The 16991-nt window shown below is 40.9% G+C and overlaps 1 protein-coding gene across 3 annotated transcripts in view; it reads right to left on the reverse strand.

The window, feature by feature from the left end:
- PRICKLE1 (prickle planar cell polarity protein 1) overlaps positions 1–16991 on the reverse strand; it is a 97444-nt gene that overhangs the window by 53321 nt on the left and 27132 nt on the right. The window lies entirely within an intron of this gene.

Here is a 16991-nt window from a genome sequence, read left to right on the forward strand (position 1 = left end):
CTAAAATTTCACTAAAGCCAAAACATAGGAAGGAGAGAGAGTGATAAATAGGGAAACAATATCCAGTAGTTCTGGTTACATACAGTATGCTTAGACTTAGTTACAGTAAGGCACAGGAACTAGGCTGCATACATTTTCAGAGAACTTTGACACTACTATCCATTTCTACAGCCAGAAAATAAACAAGCTGATTGTTTAATTTTATGTCTCAAATGGAAGCAAGAAGCACAGCTTTCTGTAGTACCCTGAGGAAAGCCAGTCCTCCAAAAAGACACACAGAGAGTAAATTAAGATTTTCGACTCTTGGGTTCCAGATGGAACACATTTACCAGGTTAGGTTGGACCAAATAGCAGTAAAACACTTAATGAATAAATGTACTCTTTTGGCATGAAATATTTAAAATTTTATTTGTAATTAAAGTGTTCCACAGGAAACATTTACTGCAGCCTCAATGGCCCAATTAAATCTGTTCTTGCACACTTTGAATGTAATCTAATAGAAGAATCAGATAGATGGCAAAGGTTTAGAACTGGCAATCTTATACATATACCACTCCAGAGAGAACCTTAAAGAGAAAGCGCTAAAATCAGCTCCCTTGTAATTCAGTGGTGATAACAGTCACAGATTTGGCTCCTTTCTCCATAAGAGAAGGTGGGACCCTACTTAAGCACCAGACCCAGGCCAAGTTGCTCTCAGTATTACAACAAAACTGAATTCCTTTGCAGAACACACTTTTCTCCTATGAACAAAAAGGATCTAAGCAATTTGGGTACTGGGAGGAGGCACAGCCACCTGTGATGCAGAATCACCAAGAGTAAAAATACACAAATTAAGTGAAATGTGTAATTTGGCAATTGAAAATGGCAACACGGGTTTTTTTTTTTCCCTGCAGGGATCAAAATATGTGGGAAGAGTTTAATCATACCCCAGTCACACATAAAAGTCACACATGGAAGTTGCATTGTTCAGGTGCTGCAAGGATCAACAAGAACAAAAACATATACAGTGGTGCCTCGCATAGCAATCGCTCCGTTTAACGATGAAATCGCATTACGATGGACTAAAGTCCATTGCAAGAGCGATCGCTTTGCGATGGCCCCTATGGGGACAACTCCCTTTGCGATGATCGAAGGGGAGCGCTCCCCCATGATCATGGCAAAGGCCCCGCTGGTCAGCTGTTCCAAAAAAATGGGCTTTGCGCTGCTCGCGGGGAAGCACTTCCCCGGGAGCAGCGCAAAGGCTCGCTTTTTAGAACAGCTGACCGTCGGGCGTTTGGGCTGCTAGCAGAGAAGTGCTTCTCCGGGAGCAGCCCAAACTCCCGGCCCTCAGCTGTTCCAAAAGACAGCGATTTGGGCTGCTCCAGGAGAAGGGCTTCTGCTGGTGCAGCCCAATCCCCTGCCTTTTGGAACAGCTGAGGGGCAGTGGTTTGACGCTCAAACGCCCGCCCCTCATGTGTTCCAAAAGACGGCGGTTTGGGTTGTTCTGGGAGAAGGGATTCTGCCAGTGCAGCCCAAACCCCTGCCTTTTGGAACAGCTGAGAGGCGGTGGTTTGAAGCCCAGACGCCCACCCCAAAGCTGTTCCAAAAGACGGCGGTTTGGGCTGCTCCAGGAGAAGGGCTTCTGCCGGTGCAGCCCAATCCCCTGCCTTTTGGAACAGCTGAGGGGCGGTGGTTTGAAGCCCAGACGCCCGCCCCTCAGCTGTTCCAAAAGGTGTGGGTTTGGGCTGCTCCGGGAGAAGGGCTTCTGCCGGTGCAGCCCAATCCCCTGCCTTTTGGAACAGCTGAGGGGCGGTGGTTTGAAGCTCAAACGCCCGCCCCTCATCTGTTCCAAAAGACGGCGGTTTGGGCTGTTCTGGGAGAAGGGATTCTGCCAGTGCAGCCCAAACCCCTGCCTTTTGGAACAGCTGAGGGGCGGTGGTTTGAAGCCCAGACGCCCGCCCCTCAGCTGTTCCAGGGAGTCCCAGCATGGCTGGGATAGGCGGGCGGTGCGGCTCCCGGTGGCGGCGGGGGCAAGGGGATCTGGATGGCTTCCAGGCAAAGCACTGGAATCCATCCGGACCCCCCACCCTCCCTGCCCCCGCTGCTGCTTGGAGCTGCCCTGCACCCGGTTTCCCAGCCATGCTCGGACTCCTGGAGTGGGGAATCAGCTGTTTGGCGGTTCCAAAATGGCCGCCGGACACCTGAAATGGCCCCGTGCAGCATTTTCGCGCCCTGCCCTCGCTTACTGAGGGCGCGAAAATGGCTGCCGCTATGGGGAAACATCGCAGAACGGTGAGTTTTGTGCCCATTAGGAACGCATTAAACGAAGTTTAATGTGTTCCATTGGGTTTTCCCGTTCTGTATAGCAATGTTTCCCCATAATGAAGGTTAATCCGGAACGGATTAACCTCGCTATGCGGGGCACCACTGTATTAAATACTTTGAAATGAAGAGCAATAAGAGCAGATTTCAGAGGATATCGGTCTGAAGCAAAGCGTGGGAAAAGTTAATCTTTGGATTCCGAGAATTCCCACCCCCCCGCCCCATCAGCTCAATCAGATTCTGAGAACTATAGTCCAAAAAACTAACTTTTCGAAGCTCTGCTCTCAACTGAGTAACCAACAGTGTGGGAGGCATTTTCTATACAAGACAGCAAAAGAAGAGGGAAACGTCATTTTTTTTAAAGAAGAGCAGTTGAACTGGTGGCAGGAAACAAAATTTGGAGAAAGCTGAATGGAGCAAGTTTCAGAGCTTTTATTGTCACTATCTTTTATTTTCTAACTTCACAGACACAAGGACTATATGCTTTCATCTATAGCAGAGATAAGAGAAGTTCAGCCCTCCAGATATTTTTTGAGTGCAGCTTTTACCAGCCCTAGCCAGCATCAGCCAATAGTGAAGAACACCGGTAGTTCCACTTCAGCACCTGGAAGGCTATTCCTTGTCCACCCTGCCCTACAAATACTAAACCTGGAACAGCAAGGGGAGGAAATGGAAAGCCCAGCTTTACTTCTGACAATCTTATGCTTAATAGCAGCACAATACTGCTCCACATGTCAGTCTTCCACTCCCTTGTAGTTTTAGCACACACACGAGACAAACCACTCATTTTACCAAAGACGGGCTGGATGTGTGTGAGTGTGTTCTGGGCCATCAAGTTGGAACTGACTTACATAAACCCTAATATGGCTTTCAAGATAAGTGAGATATCTAAGGAGTGGTTTTACCAGTTCCACTCCCCCAGTGCGTTTCCACGGTTCAGGGGGGATTTGAACCTTGTTCTCCAGTGTCCTAGTCCATCAATCTATCCACTACACCAGGCTGGATGGCAATCCTTAAAGCTGACTCCCAATCTATAATAATTTAGCAGATTGACAGCCTTCGTGTTTAAAGTAAAACTGATTACAACAATTTAGTTTCATTCAGATTCAACAGAAAACATCTGTTCAAAGATAAACAACCTCTGTAATTAGTTTTACAGGGGAAATGCAAAATAGCAAAAGGAAGGACAGTCCACCTCAACAGATCAATAACATTTATTATCTTAAAATGGTGTTTTAATTTCTTATCAGGTGTTAATGTTCAAATTTACCAAACACTATTCTTGGTGAATGTGTGCTTTTACACTCTTCAATTTAATAGTTACTTAAGATTTAAAACTACTAATTTCAGAAACAAAACACACTGAATATATTGAAAGCACTTATTTTCCATGAACTCCGACACATTCTTTATAAATTATTTTCAATCCTAAAATAAGACATCAACCTTTGTTGTAAACAATACCTAAAATGGAAGGAACATCAAATATTTCCAAGGAATTCTTCTTTTTGAACTAGGACTATCTCTAGACTCCTTGTTAAACTAATACAGGGACTTTTAAGAGAAGGAGGGGGCCCAAGACAAACAAGCAGCTTTTGTCCTATCTAGCTCTTTGTTGGTCCGCTGCAACAAGGAACATTTATTCTCCTGCTGGCTGTCAATATTGACACACCTGTAAATGTAAAGGATGCAGTATTACACACGAGGATGAGAACTCTGGTCCTGGCATACCTGTAGCTTTCAGTGGTATTTTGCAGTAGCAGCATGAGAAGGGCATACTGTGTGAGAGAAACATCCACAAGTTCGCCAAGGTCACCTATCACCTGCTCTCCATATTTGTTTCTTGTATTCCAGTTAACTACTCTGTCTTAGCTGGGTCACAGAACTCACCTTAGGGTTTCTGTTTACAAATAATTAAGCTTAGTTGGCCAGTAATGGGTTGTGAAGCTGCACCAATGCAGCTCAGCAAGGAGACTCATCATCCTGACCCCCTAGCTGAAGTGGCCAGAACAGCAGAAAGGCGGAGCAGCACCAGCCACGCTTCAACCAAGACTGGTGTAAGACGCTCGGCTGCACACGCTGCCGATCCATAAGTACATGGGTAGGTTTAGGGAGAGGGGACTGGGGATTCAGGGCACCTGGGTCTGGGATATTCATATTCGTATACGAATACAAATATCCCATCTCTAATGGTGACCCTTTTCACAGTTTTCTAGGTAAAGAATACACATTCTCTTCTTCTGGAGCATCCTGGGACCGTGCAGCTTTTCCATGGCCACACAACCTGGCTCTTCTCCCAGAAGACATAGTGCGGGAATCAAACTCCCAACTATACCTAAGCCACTGAGCTATTCAGCCAGCAAATGTTTTGCTCTAACTTCACGGGCGCAGCGGCTGTGGGTTTGAGCAGAAACCTCCCACTCCACCTCTTGAACCACATGCTCCAAAGTCTCAATGTAAAGAGATGATTGAAAAGCATAACATGGTTGATGGCACTGCAACAAGGTGAAATGTCCGAGAGAATCAATGAAGACGTATGCTCATCTGTCCGTTCCTCGGCATCAGTTAACCATCCATCAAGGTGATGAAAGAGAAGTTTTTCTCCCAAACCTAGGCCAGAAGCCAAATTTTAAATAATCTAAATCTGATTGTACTCAGATTGCTACATTGACAAACTACCATCCACTAGGATGTTGCTTAAGAATTCTGCAGTTGAGATAAAAATTATAAAGCTAGCTTTTTCAAAACTGGTTTCCTTCCCTGCCTTTTTCATAGTAGGAGTAAACATAATCTATGAATGAGTAGTGACAATGTTTAGGACTGTCCCTATCATTAGGAAAGGAAGAAGCTGCCATCTCAAGAGTTTTCTGCTAGTGGGAGCAAGAAATGAGTTAGGGTGCTGGAGAGTAACTAGTCCTGTGTGTTTCATGTAGCCCATTCCTCATTCCCCTGCCCTCAGATACTGAGGAGGTCACTGTCCTATTAGCAAAATGAATGCTAAATCTGATTCCCAATCCAGGCATTTCCTGTACAGGGATATAGGTGATGCCATCTTGTCCTTCACCTGATGCAGCACAATGTTTTGAGCTACCCTTGTTGAATTTAACTGAGGTTCAACTATACTCAATCACCTGATTTACAAAGATTTTTTTTAAAAATTAGAAAATCAGTACCAAAATTGTTCACCCTGAACCCGTCCAGAGATAGCAACAAGGATGTGTGAAGTATTTTGCACATAGCCCATTTCACAAAGCCATTGACAGTCTCTTAGAAATCTTTCTTGTGATTTCCACCTCCTATACATATACTTGACACTTTTCAGCTGTATGAAAGCAGGAAGGCATGGTGTGGTTTACCCAAGCAGCCATCCTGATTCTGACCAAAGCACAGGGTTTCATCTCAGAACTGAAATAAGATAGTTATTTAGTCTGGCACCATTCAGTGCAGATATCCACCATGCTTTTCATTAAGAGTATGAAGCAGAATACATATCAACTGACTGTAAATTTCTAGGTAATGTTACATTTAATGTAAGCAGAGAGGGCAGCTTCTATGTATTAAGAATTTGAATAAACTAATATAAATACGCCAGCCCACACTAATCAAGACTTAACAGTGGAAAATTGTAACTTATAATAACAAACTGCTGGATAGCTCAGTGGTTTATGTATCTGGCTGTGGAGCCAGAGGTTGGGAGTTCAGTTCCCCGCTGTGCCACTTTGACAGGAGCTGGACTCTTCTAAGATAACCTCATGAAGACTGCTCAGTTTCCCAAAAGGGACAAAAATATTGAAGAACACGACTCTAGCACTGACTTTCTATTGCCTTCCACATGCCACTGAATGTGCTGGTTTTAACAATGGTTAAGAAGATGAGGTGTATAAAGCTTAGAACAGCCATCTTGTGCTCACCAGGTAAAAACATTGATTTGACTAATTTGGCAGAACGGGTTGCATCGACCTGATGAATAAACCAAATTATAACCTATGACTTGTGCTAAGCCGGAGACCACTATGCCTCTCTGCTGTTTCTTCCCAATCCCATAAACTCAAAAGAGGACTGACTCTCTTCATCTCTTCACAGATTCTCTAAGCAAAACCTGGTGGTGTCCTGAACCACTTCATTTTGAAGGTGAGCATCTTGACACTCTTCCTCCAGGGGTCACTAAAGGGCTAGGCATAGGAATCACCCAAACAGTATCCTTAGTCAAGCATTTTATAATCAAGAGTTGAGAATGCCTGTTTATTTTTTTAATTTTTTTGCATAAAACCTTTTCTTTAGCACTGAATACTTCTTACTAGCTCTTAGAGACAGGGTGGAGTGAAATATTCAAACTGGAATATTAATAAGGGTATAAGCTAGTTTACATATAAGGGAGGACGTTTCTTTTAAAAGTGCGAGATATCACAAGAAAGCACTATCTTTAAAAATGGAATGGCAAATCAGAAAAGCAATAGGTTCAGCCCCATTGAATAGACCCTTTGTAACCAGAAAGCTAGGAAGGAGCATAAGTGTTTTACGCACTTAAGTCATAAGTTTATGTTCACGTGACGCCTTAGCTTAAATAAAAACAAAATACACAATAATTCTTCTTTATCCGTTTGCATGTTTTTGAGGGGGAAAAGTGTAATAACACAGTAACAACTTATTAAAGAAATGCAAATTTAATTAAATACAAAAGGGGCAATGTTTCCCTTAAGATTTACTACCATTTTTCTGAAGACTAAGCTTTCTGTAAAACTCCAGATGGTAAACTGCCCCAGGAAAATTCCAGTAGTATTTTCTCTTGTACAATCTACAGAATTTGACTACTTCCATACAGAACAATTTTTGTTTGATTGTTGTGTTAGTTTTCTTTGCAGATAGACTCGTTGACCAGATACTTCTACCTCAGCTATCGTGTTTCCGTGAAAATAAAACAGGGTCTTGTATTAATTTTTGCTCCAAAAACACATTAGGACTTATTTTCAGGGGATGTTTTATTTATTTTTTTCATGTACAACAATCTACATTTATTCAAATACAGTCATGTCATCTTCTGCTTGCTGCACAATGGTGGAGGGCGGGCTTTTACTTAACTGGGGCTTATTTTTGGGGTAGGGCTTATATTATGAGCATCCTGAAAAATCATACTAGGGCTTATTTTCAGGTTAGGCTTATTTTTGGGAAAGCAGGGTACTTTTTTGGGGGGAAATTCCATTTTATGAAGATAACATTACAGCATGTTTAGAATTCATCTAAACACGTGTCAATAAAAAGAGCAGTTCTTAACCATTGCACAGTAACCCAAACCTACTCATCTGCACACATTATGTTTTACAAAAGTAGACCCACTCAGTCTGAAGGGAAGTAGTAAGGAATTTTTTAAAAATGGAGATTTCAATTAGAGAAGAAATCATAAAAATTCCCAACATTATTTACAGCTCGCTCTCGCCATCTACAGTATACCAAAGAGTGGTTGTAGATCCTTATTAGAACATTTGCTTTCCATTTGCAAAGGTTCAATTCCCTCCATCTTTTCATACACTTTGGAAGAAGTTCTGGCTGAAACCCTGGAGAGGCTACTAATAAGTGTTAAAAATACTGGGCCAAGCTGACCAGAAGTCTGACTCACTCTAGGACAGAATGTCTTAGTTATGTTTCAAGCCTGCCTTAACAAAAGAGTACTGTATTTGGACAAGCATTCAAGCCAACTGAAACCTGGTTCAAGGCTTACTTCACTCCTTTCCTGCCATACTCACTCTTTGTTTGAACTTCCATCTTCATGTGGAGAAATCAAGGTAGGCTACTTCCCAATCTGGTTTATGGTGGAGGTTTAATTGCACCTCCCTGGAGGGATTCATTTTTCTTGCTCATGCTTTTTTTAAAAAAAGGAATCAGGCAAAAGCATAGCTTATTCAAAGGTACAGTACTTGGGGATGCTTCAAATTTGAGGCAATGCGTGTTCTCCTAGCATTTGCCAGTTGTTACATGTCCAACTGATTTAATCTTCTTTTTTGCTCTGCCTTTTATTTGCATTATGGGTTTTTAAAATTTTGTGAGCCACTTTGTCCACAGGGGGTTAAAATGTTTTAATCAATAAATAGATGTACACCACAGCTATGCACCAAGAGTAAAGCAAAGCAGGTTCCCACCTTCTCAAAAACCTAGCAGCAAGAAGAAAAGAACAAGAGTTTAAATCCCATTGATAGTCCCAACTAGAGTAGATGCAGTGGATTGATTGTTGAATGATGAGACGATGCTTTCATAAATCTCATTGATTTCGTCCATCCATTCTAGTTGGGACTACCAAATAGATTCAGATCAATGTTTCTTACTGAAGAAGGATTGTAGGACTGCACCTAAACCTGCATTTCAATGGGGACTACGGTACTGTACTTCTATGGCAGGCTCACTTTATATTTTACATTCTTCCAAGGAGATGAGGATAGCATAAACAGCCCTGATGACCTTCTTGAGTACCTTTTTGGCAGAAAGACAAAGGATATATTAAATAATCAGATTTCCTCCTTCCAATTTTTCTTTGCCTTAAGAGTAAGATACAATAAACCAAGAGAAAATAAGGCTGTCTGGGCCAAGATCAGCCAAGAATCTTCATAGCTGAGTGGGGATTTAAACCTGGTTTCCTCATCCTACACTGCCAATCTGACAAAGAGACCATGATGGCTCTCAGCAGGAGTCTCTCACTTCACACCAGTCCAGTAACATTTATAACCAGTCAGCCAAATGGAATGACTCCTTCTTCTATTACTTCCCCCGGTTGCCCTCTCCAGGCAATATATACACATGATTTAACTTAGAAATCAGTGAGAACCAATGGAAAACCATAACATACTGAGTGATATTCAAGCTCAGACACAGAATGAGCAGTAAGATGAAAAATGACATTATGCCTAGAAGGATACAATCTCACATCTCTTTCCATACTTTAAAGATCATACCATGTATTACTACACCACAGTAAACAGAATTATCATTCATGTGAGGGAAAAGGCTTTGATTCCAATTTCGGTAGTTTCATGAAGTGTCTTTTAATTAAGATGTTTTATATTTACTTCCATAATAACAATACATGGCATACAGCAGAGTTAAAGCCCACTGAAATCAGTGTGACTTACTCTTAAATAGACATAAATTGATTGTATAGGCTTATACTATAAAACGTTATATAAAGTCATACCGAGAGCAAACAACAGATTACAACTTAGTCATACAGTACAGTTGTGTTCAAAATTATTCAGCCCCCAATGCTGTAAAGGGGTTTAGGGACTATAGTGTACATTTGGAATTGTATTCAGAATGAAATCCTACAAGGACGTTTTAAAGAACCAAATGCAACTAAAATAACGTCAATTGTTTATGTAATACAGTAGTAAATGTTTCTTTTGTGGTTTCTTCATTGCCACAATTATTCAACCCCTTAAAGACTACCACTCTGAAGAAGAGAGGTTCATTCAGGTGTTTTCGAACAGGTATTGAAAACACCTGTGGATGTCACCGAGCACCAATCAAGCATAATAAGCACCAATTAGGCAGCTTTAAAATGACTGTGATACTCAGCTCCTTCTAGACATTTACTGGTGTGGTTACAAACATGGTGAAGTCAAGAGAATGGTCCAGGAAGACAAGAGAAGAGGTGATTTGTCTTCACAGGAAGGGCAATGGCTATAAGAAGATTGCAAAGAAGTTAAACATACCAAGAGACACCATAGGAAGCATCATTCGCAAATTCAAGGCAAAGGGCACTGTTGAAATGCTACCTGGTCGTGGAAGAAAGAAGATGCTGACTTCGACTGCTGTGCGCTACCTAAAGCGTAGAGTGGTGAAAAGTCCCCGTGTGACTGCTGAGGAACTGAAAAAAGATTTGTCAGAGGTGGGTATAGAAGTTTCAGCTCAGACAATAAGGCACACACTGCGTAATGAAGGTCTCCATGCCAGAACCCCCAGGCGCACCCCCTTGCTGTCTCCCAAGAATAAGAAGAGTCGACTGCAGTATGCCAAAAGTCATGTGGGCAAACCACAAAAGTTGTGGGATAGTGTTCTGTGGACTGATGAAACAAAATTAGAACTGTTTGGGCCCATGGATCAACGCTATGTTTGGAGGAGGAAGAACAAGGCATATGACGAAAAGAACACCTTGCCTACTGTGAAGCATGGCGGAGGGTCAATAATGCTTTGGGGCTGTTTTGCTTCTGCAGGTACAGGGAAGCTTCAGCGTGTACAAGGTACCATGAATTCTCCAGTACCAGGAGATATTGGATGAAAATGTGATGCAGTCCGTCACACACCTGAGGCTTGGGAGACGTTGGACCTTTCAACAGGACAATGATCCCAAGCATACCTCCAAGTCCACTAGAGCATGGTTGCAGAGGAAAGGCTGGAACATTTTGGAGTGGCCATCGCAGTCACCAGACTTAAATCCGATTGAGAACCTCTGGTGGGACTTAAAGAAAGCAGTTGCAGTGCGCAAGCCTAAGAATTTGACTGAACTGGAGGCTTTTGCCCATGAAGAATGGGCGAAGATACCCGTAGATCGCTGCAAGACACTTGTGTCAAGCTATGCTTCACGTTTAAAAGCTGTTATAACTGTAAAAGGATGTTGTACTAAGTACTAAGATTGAATGTCACTTGGGGGTTGAATAAAAACTAATAATGATGTGAGCACAGAAAAGACATTTGTGGTTATTTCATTATAAACTTAAGGTTATATTTCTCTGACCTACAAGTGCCTCTTTCATGTAAATGTAAGCAAGATGACTGAATGATCAAAATCAATGTCAAAATGGCCAAAACATTCAATTTCAGTGGGGGCTGAATAATTTTGAACACAACTGTATATACATACTTTAAGGTCTTGAATATTGGAGCTATTACAATACAGTTTGTCTTTAGACTGTTTTGCACTAGTATCGTGCGAAAAATTTCTCCCATGATAATTTTTACCATTCTCAGACTCTTTCCCAAGAAATATATTCTCTTTCAAAAGAAGGTAGCTATTGCAGCAATTCTCACAGGTGAGGTTCAGAATTCTTATGCTTGTCTTCCTTATAAGGTGACGGGGAAGTGTGTGAGCATGTCTTGTTTTCTACTGCACGGTCACCTCTGTAGCATCCAGCAGCCTTCAAACTAAGCCCCAGAGAAAGGAACTTTTTTTTTCATAAAGGAACTTTTTAAAAGGCTTTTTAAAATAAGGAACTGTGGCTAGCCAGGAAAGCTTCAGATTAATGAAGAGATGACTGACAGAAGGGGGAAATGTAGTCACAGTTCCAGTGGGGATACATGTGTTGGAAAAACAAGATATATACACAAACACACAAATTCTCCTTCTAGCAAGAAGAATACCTAGAATAAACCTAGAAAACTCTGGAAAGGTTGCCATAAGTCAGGACTGATCTGATGGCACAGAATTATGATTATGTGGAAGATGCTAAACCCTGAAGAGAAAGATAATTGTTAAGCTAAAATATTTTAGAAATCAAATGCTATGCAGGCTTGTTCAGAAACCTCCAACAATAGGAATTCTAATTTGAATTCAGCCAATCACATCACATTTTTAAATCACTGATTTAAAATTAATCCTTCTGAAAACAAATCACTATGTTCAGAATGGATTTCTTAGACAAAATGGCACTCCCTACACCAAACAGATCCTTGAACACAAGCATGAATGAGTTGTGGTAATACACACTGTGTAGACTTTTAGAACTGCCTTTGTGATCATTCTGACATTCAGTCTTAAGCTCCTGCCTTGAAGGTTTCAGCTATCACAAACCATTTGACATACTAGTGTTCATTTTCCTATCCTGCCCAGTGAATGGAAACAGCTTTAATGAAGTGAAGATCTGATCAATCAAGTCTGTATCCAATGTAAGGGGGGGGGGCTCTCCTTTCTTGTGCCTAATTCAGAAGTTTCCTGTTATTAAGGGCTAATTCATTCTTTCTCCATCCTGGTGAAGCATGTGAATGGAATCCTCTTGAACACAATTCTCCTGGCATTTAATGCAGTATTTCTTTGCTTGCCATTATGTAAAGGGAAATCACTGTTCTGGCATACAAGACTTTTCTTGAGCAAGGAAATCCATTGAACTAGCAGATGAACTGAAAGAAAGTGATCCTTCTCAGTACCACTGACAGAAGAAATTCCGTTAGTTCACTATCTTACTATTTACTAGCCATGAAGCTTGCCTAGTATTTCTAAACGTTGGTACAAATCCAACTTATTAAGCGTGGGATAGACTTAAAAATCTAAACTGATATCTGCAGGCTTGGATTTCTTGTGTCACTTTGACAGAAAAGATGTAAAGATTAAAGAAGCCATATGGTTTACAGATGTAGTCCTATAATGCTGTAGGTTAAATCATACTGTTTTCTAAAAGCAAGTTTTAAGAACATCTTACTAACCCTATAATGTAATTGTAATCCAAAAGGTTGTTAAAACAAAAGTTTCTGTTTGCTGAAATCCTGTTCTGCAGCTCCACCTGTTCAGTGGGAATGACATCATTGAAAGCAACAGACTGCCACTGATTAAAGGGTTCCTACTATGATTTCAGAGTATGCACAGGTCATAAACAATGCGGTGAAGTCATACCACAAAATCACAAAATGAAGCCTTTAACCAGTGGCAGTCACTAGTGCTAATGACATCATCCCCACTGTACAGGCAAACTATACCCAACAGGATTTTGGTCACCGAGTTCAGATTATACATAAGACATTGCAACAAGAGTTTCCTAAACAACCAAAATGTAAATGAGAACACATGACTTCAGAACACCCATAGAAACTACTATAGTATTTCTGGTAAATTTAAAACCAGGTTTATGAATATACACAAAATTTGGAAATATGATTCCATATCCTCCCTGAGATGATTACTCTTGCCATATTCCAGAAACCAGGTTTAAAGAGGTTTGTGCTAGACACTTTTGAAGTTTTCTATTAAAATAGCATTTTTTGGAGATGGGATGATACATCGCATATGAAATTCTGAGACAGGAAACAACTACAGTATAAGGGCCACACTAACAAATGTTATAGAAACAGATCCAGGAAGTTTTGTGTTATCCTCCTTTAATTGAACATGCTTAAAATTTTGTAACATATGTCTTGCTCTTTTGCACTATGGAAGTGGAAGGGGTATAAGGGAAAACTAACTGCCAAATAACAGTAGTACTAAAATAACAATTATTAACATATAGATGTACTCCAATAAGCAAGAAACATAAATAGTAAAGAAGCATGGGACAAGAATGGGAAAGAATTAGGGAGAAAAAACACTGAAGACTGACATAGCAAATGAAGTACTCTGTGTGTTTACGTAAACACATAACCACAACCAAATGCAACAAAAGGTTTTAAAATAGAATGGTTTGCATTTTTGTTGCTTTTTAATCTTGTTTCAGTAATGCTTTTATCAAACATTTTAAATATAATGTTTATTCCTTTTAAATATTCAAATAACTTACTGTATTCAGTTTTTGAATATTGTCCTTTTTTAATTACATAAGCCACCTTGGATCCTTTCTTTAGGAGAAAGGTAGGTAAAAATATTTAAAATAGAATAAAGGTTTTTTTTAACTGACCTCAGAGTGCAGTTGGGATTCTTTATCAGCCCAGATTGGAAATTAGAAAGATGGGGTAAGAAAAAAGGACAAACATATGATTTGCATAAAATACACACATTACTACTCAATGGAAATGTACAAGATAGACAAAAAGAGGATTACATAGACTATGCAAATCAAACTAAGACAAAAGATGCTGACATGAAAAATCGGAGGCTTTATTCAGGCATTGTGCTCAAAACTGTGTAGGTCTCAAAAATAGAAGGGAAGGGCTCCCATGTCCTACCCAAAATGGGAATAATGCAGATACCTGCATTTTCAGTGTGAAGGTCTACATCAGTGGTACCCAATCTTGGGTAATCTAGGTGTTCTTGGACTGCAATTCCCAGAAGCTTTCACCACCAGCTGTCTTAGCTGGGGTATCTGGGGGATGCAGTCCAAGAACACTTGGGTTACTCAAGGCTGGGAACCACTGGTCCACATAAGTGGCTATGAGTTCAACTGAATATATTTACAACATTTCTGTGACCATTCCTTAGGGTCTATATAATACCTGAGTGACGTAGACTGGAGGGGAATCTGTAAAATTAACATCTGAATAGGAAAAACAGATTGTCTAATTAAGAGACTCAACCTTTAAAGTTGCCGTTGTAGTTTTGAAAAATGATCTACTAACAGCCCTCCCAAAAAAGGTCAAAGGCTGTATGACATAATTCAATGTATAACTTTAATGACACCACACAATCCTTTCCTGCAAAGATGTGACTCAAAAACATTAGGGAGAGTCTTGTCTGAGATTGCAAACTAGAAAGTACAGAAGTCCAGTTCCCCTTCTTCCCATTCCCTCTCATACTTTTGCATTTTCCTTACATGGTGCTGACTTAACAAAATTTTGGAGACACAATCTGTCATTCTTCCCATGTCTAAACTGCTGGATCTGCCTGAAACAATGGTTCCCAAGTGGTCTTGGACTGCAGCTCCCAGAAACTTCAGCCTCAAATGATGGCGAAGGCTTCTGGGAACTGCAGTCCAAGAACACCCAAACAACCCAAGATTCGGAAGCACTGGTCTGAAGCAATCCAAAATAGAGATGGATTAGGGATAAGTGTATTCGTATATGAATACCCCCACACAGGTGGACATAACGAGGGTCTGGCCCCTTGGGGCCGGACTGTCCACTCACCCTTCCGCTGCCACTGTGGGCTCTGCACTCCCTTCCTATTGCTCTGGAGCTCGCAGTCAACTAGCCACTCCCTGCTTCCTGCCAGGAGTGAGTAGTCAACCACGAGCTCCAGAGCAATAGGAAAGGAGTGCAGAGCCCACAGCAGTAGCAGAAGGGTGAGTGGACAGTCCGGCCCCAAGAGGCCAGACCCTCGTTATGTCCACCTGTGTGGGGGTATTCATATACGAATACACCCATCCCTAATCCAGACTAATTTAGACCCATCTAAACTACTTCAAACATGACCCAAACAGGCCTGAATTGGCCTGATTCAATTTAGGATCCAGGGAAATCAGCTGCAGAGCCTCCGTTTCTTACCTCATTACCTTCAAATACCTTTTTTGGGGGGGGAACATGTCAAAAACCTGCACACAGACTCCTCTTGAGACCCCTTAAAATGAACATTTGTATACTGCGGTTCCTAAGGTTTAATGAAAACATATCTGTTAATTGTGTGCATATGTCCTCAAAAGCGGTGTCACAGAAGAAGAGTGTACACAAAGGAATGTGTCATATTATGGCATTTACAGAGATCTGGAACTGCTACTTATGTAGAAGTTTTTGCATTGTCCCTCAAGGCATGTCATGCTGCCAGAAAAATTAGGATGAGAAATGAGGCTGGAAAGGAGGGAGGATCAACATTCTGAATACATTCAGAAGATAATGTAAGAGTAGGAGCTTACATTATCTACATGATCCACAGTTATTATACGAATAGCAAATTTGAGACCATCTAAAGCTGAACACATAGTTGGATAAACAATGACCAGGATTCTGCTTGCTTAGGTGTAATGTCATTTTACACCTGCATAAATGTGCTGAGCATTTTGCCCATGTAACAAAGATTGTACAGTTGGTGCTGGTGCAGAATTCCTGCCAAAATTATTTTCTCTAAAAAATACACAGTAATATCTGAATAAAGATCTTCCATAAGTATCTCAAGTGTTTCATTAAAAAATCCAAGTACTTTTCCTTCAGACTTTGAGACAACTTGTTATTTCCCTGAAAGAGCAAACGTAATTTGTTATTTTTCACACAAACATCAAGCACAGAGACAGAAAAATCAGGCCCGTGTATGTTCCTAGCTCCCCACATTTCTGGCCCAATGCTTAACTTCCATAACTCCAACATGTGCCTGTTCAGATATCAAGAGGTAAGAAAGTCATTACCTTGCAGATGTTGCTGAGTTACAGTTCCTCCCTAGAAGGCTATAAGTTCCTCACTTCTTTATGTTGAGTCTCATGAGAGTTGCAATCAGCCTATATCTGGGCAGGCACAAGTTCTACAACCCTGCCCAAGAGCAAACCATCACTATCCAATATCCAGCAGACTTGCTGTTTTGATTTGATTTGATTTTAATTTTTGTAGCAGCCTGCAGAGTCTCAGAAGATCTGAGGAGCAGAAAACTGACCCGAGGGACATGTTAAAGTTGCCCAGAGCTGCTATACACACTACAGTACCTGCAGCCTATATTTATACATTAGTTATTTTCCTGTCATACTATTTGATGTATTATGTGTTTGGGATATCTAAGTGGGAGGCACACCCTTGTTGTGGAATTCTGTCCCACAGGAGGTTTGACACACACGGTTTAAGCTTCTATCTAAGCAAAACTCACTAGGTGGCTTTTTATTAGCTTCAATTTTTATGCTGATCCTGATAGTTGGTTATTGCCTGTACACAGTCTATGTTTTTTTTAAAATAAATTTTATTGAAATCCTAAGATGATGTTCATCACCTTAAGCACTATTTCATGCCAGAAAGGCATGAGTGATTTAAAAACACACACACACACACAAATAAAACTGCTGTATTTTGTCACAAAGAAAACCTGGTTCACTCTCTTTAACCATATTTTGTCTCATGGCTGCATGCTGAAAGATTACAATATGTTATTTTGTTAT

Source organism: Pogona vitticeps, chromosome 5 (genome assembly GCF_051106095.1).
Source record: "Pogona vitticeps strain Pit_001003342236 chromosome 5, PviZW2.1, whole genome shotgun sequence".
NCBI classification, from domain to species: domain Eukaryota; kingdom Metazoa; phylum Chordata; class Lepidosauria; order Squamata; family Agamidae; genus Pogona; species Pogona vitticeps.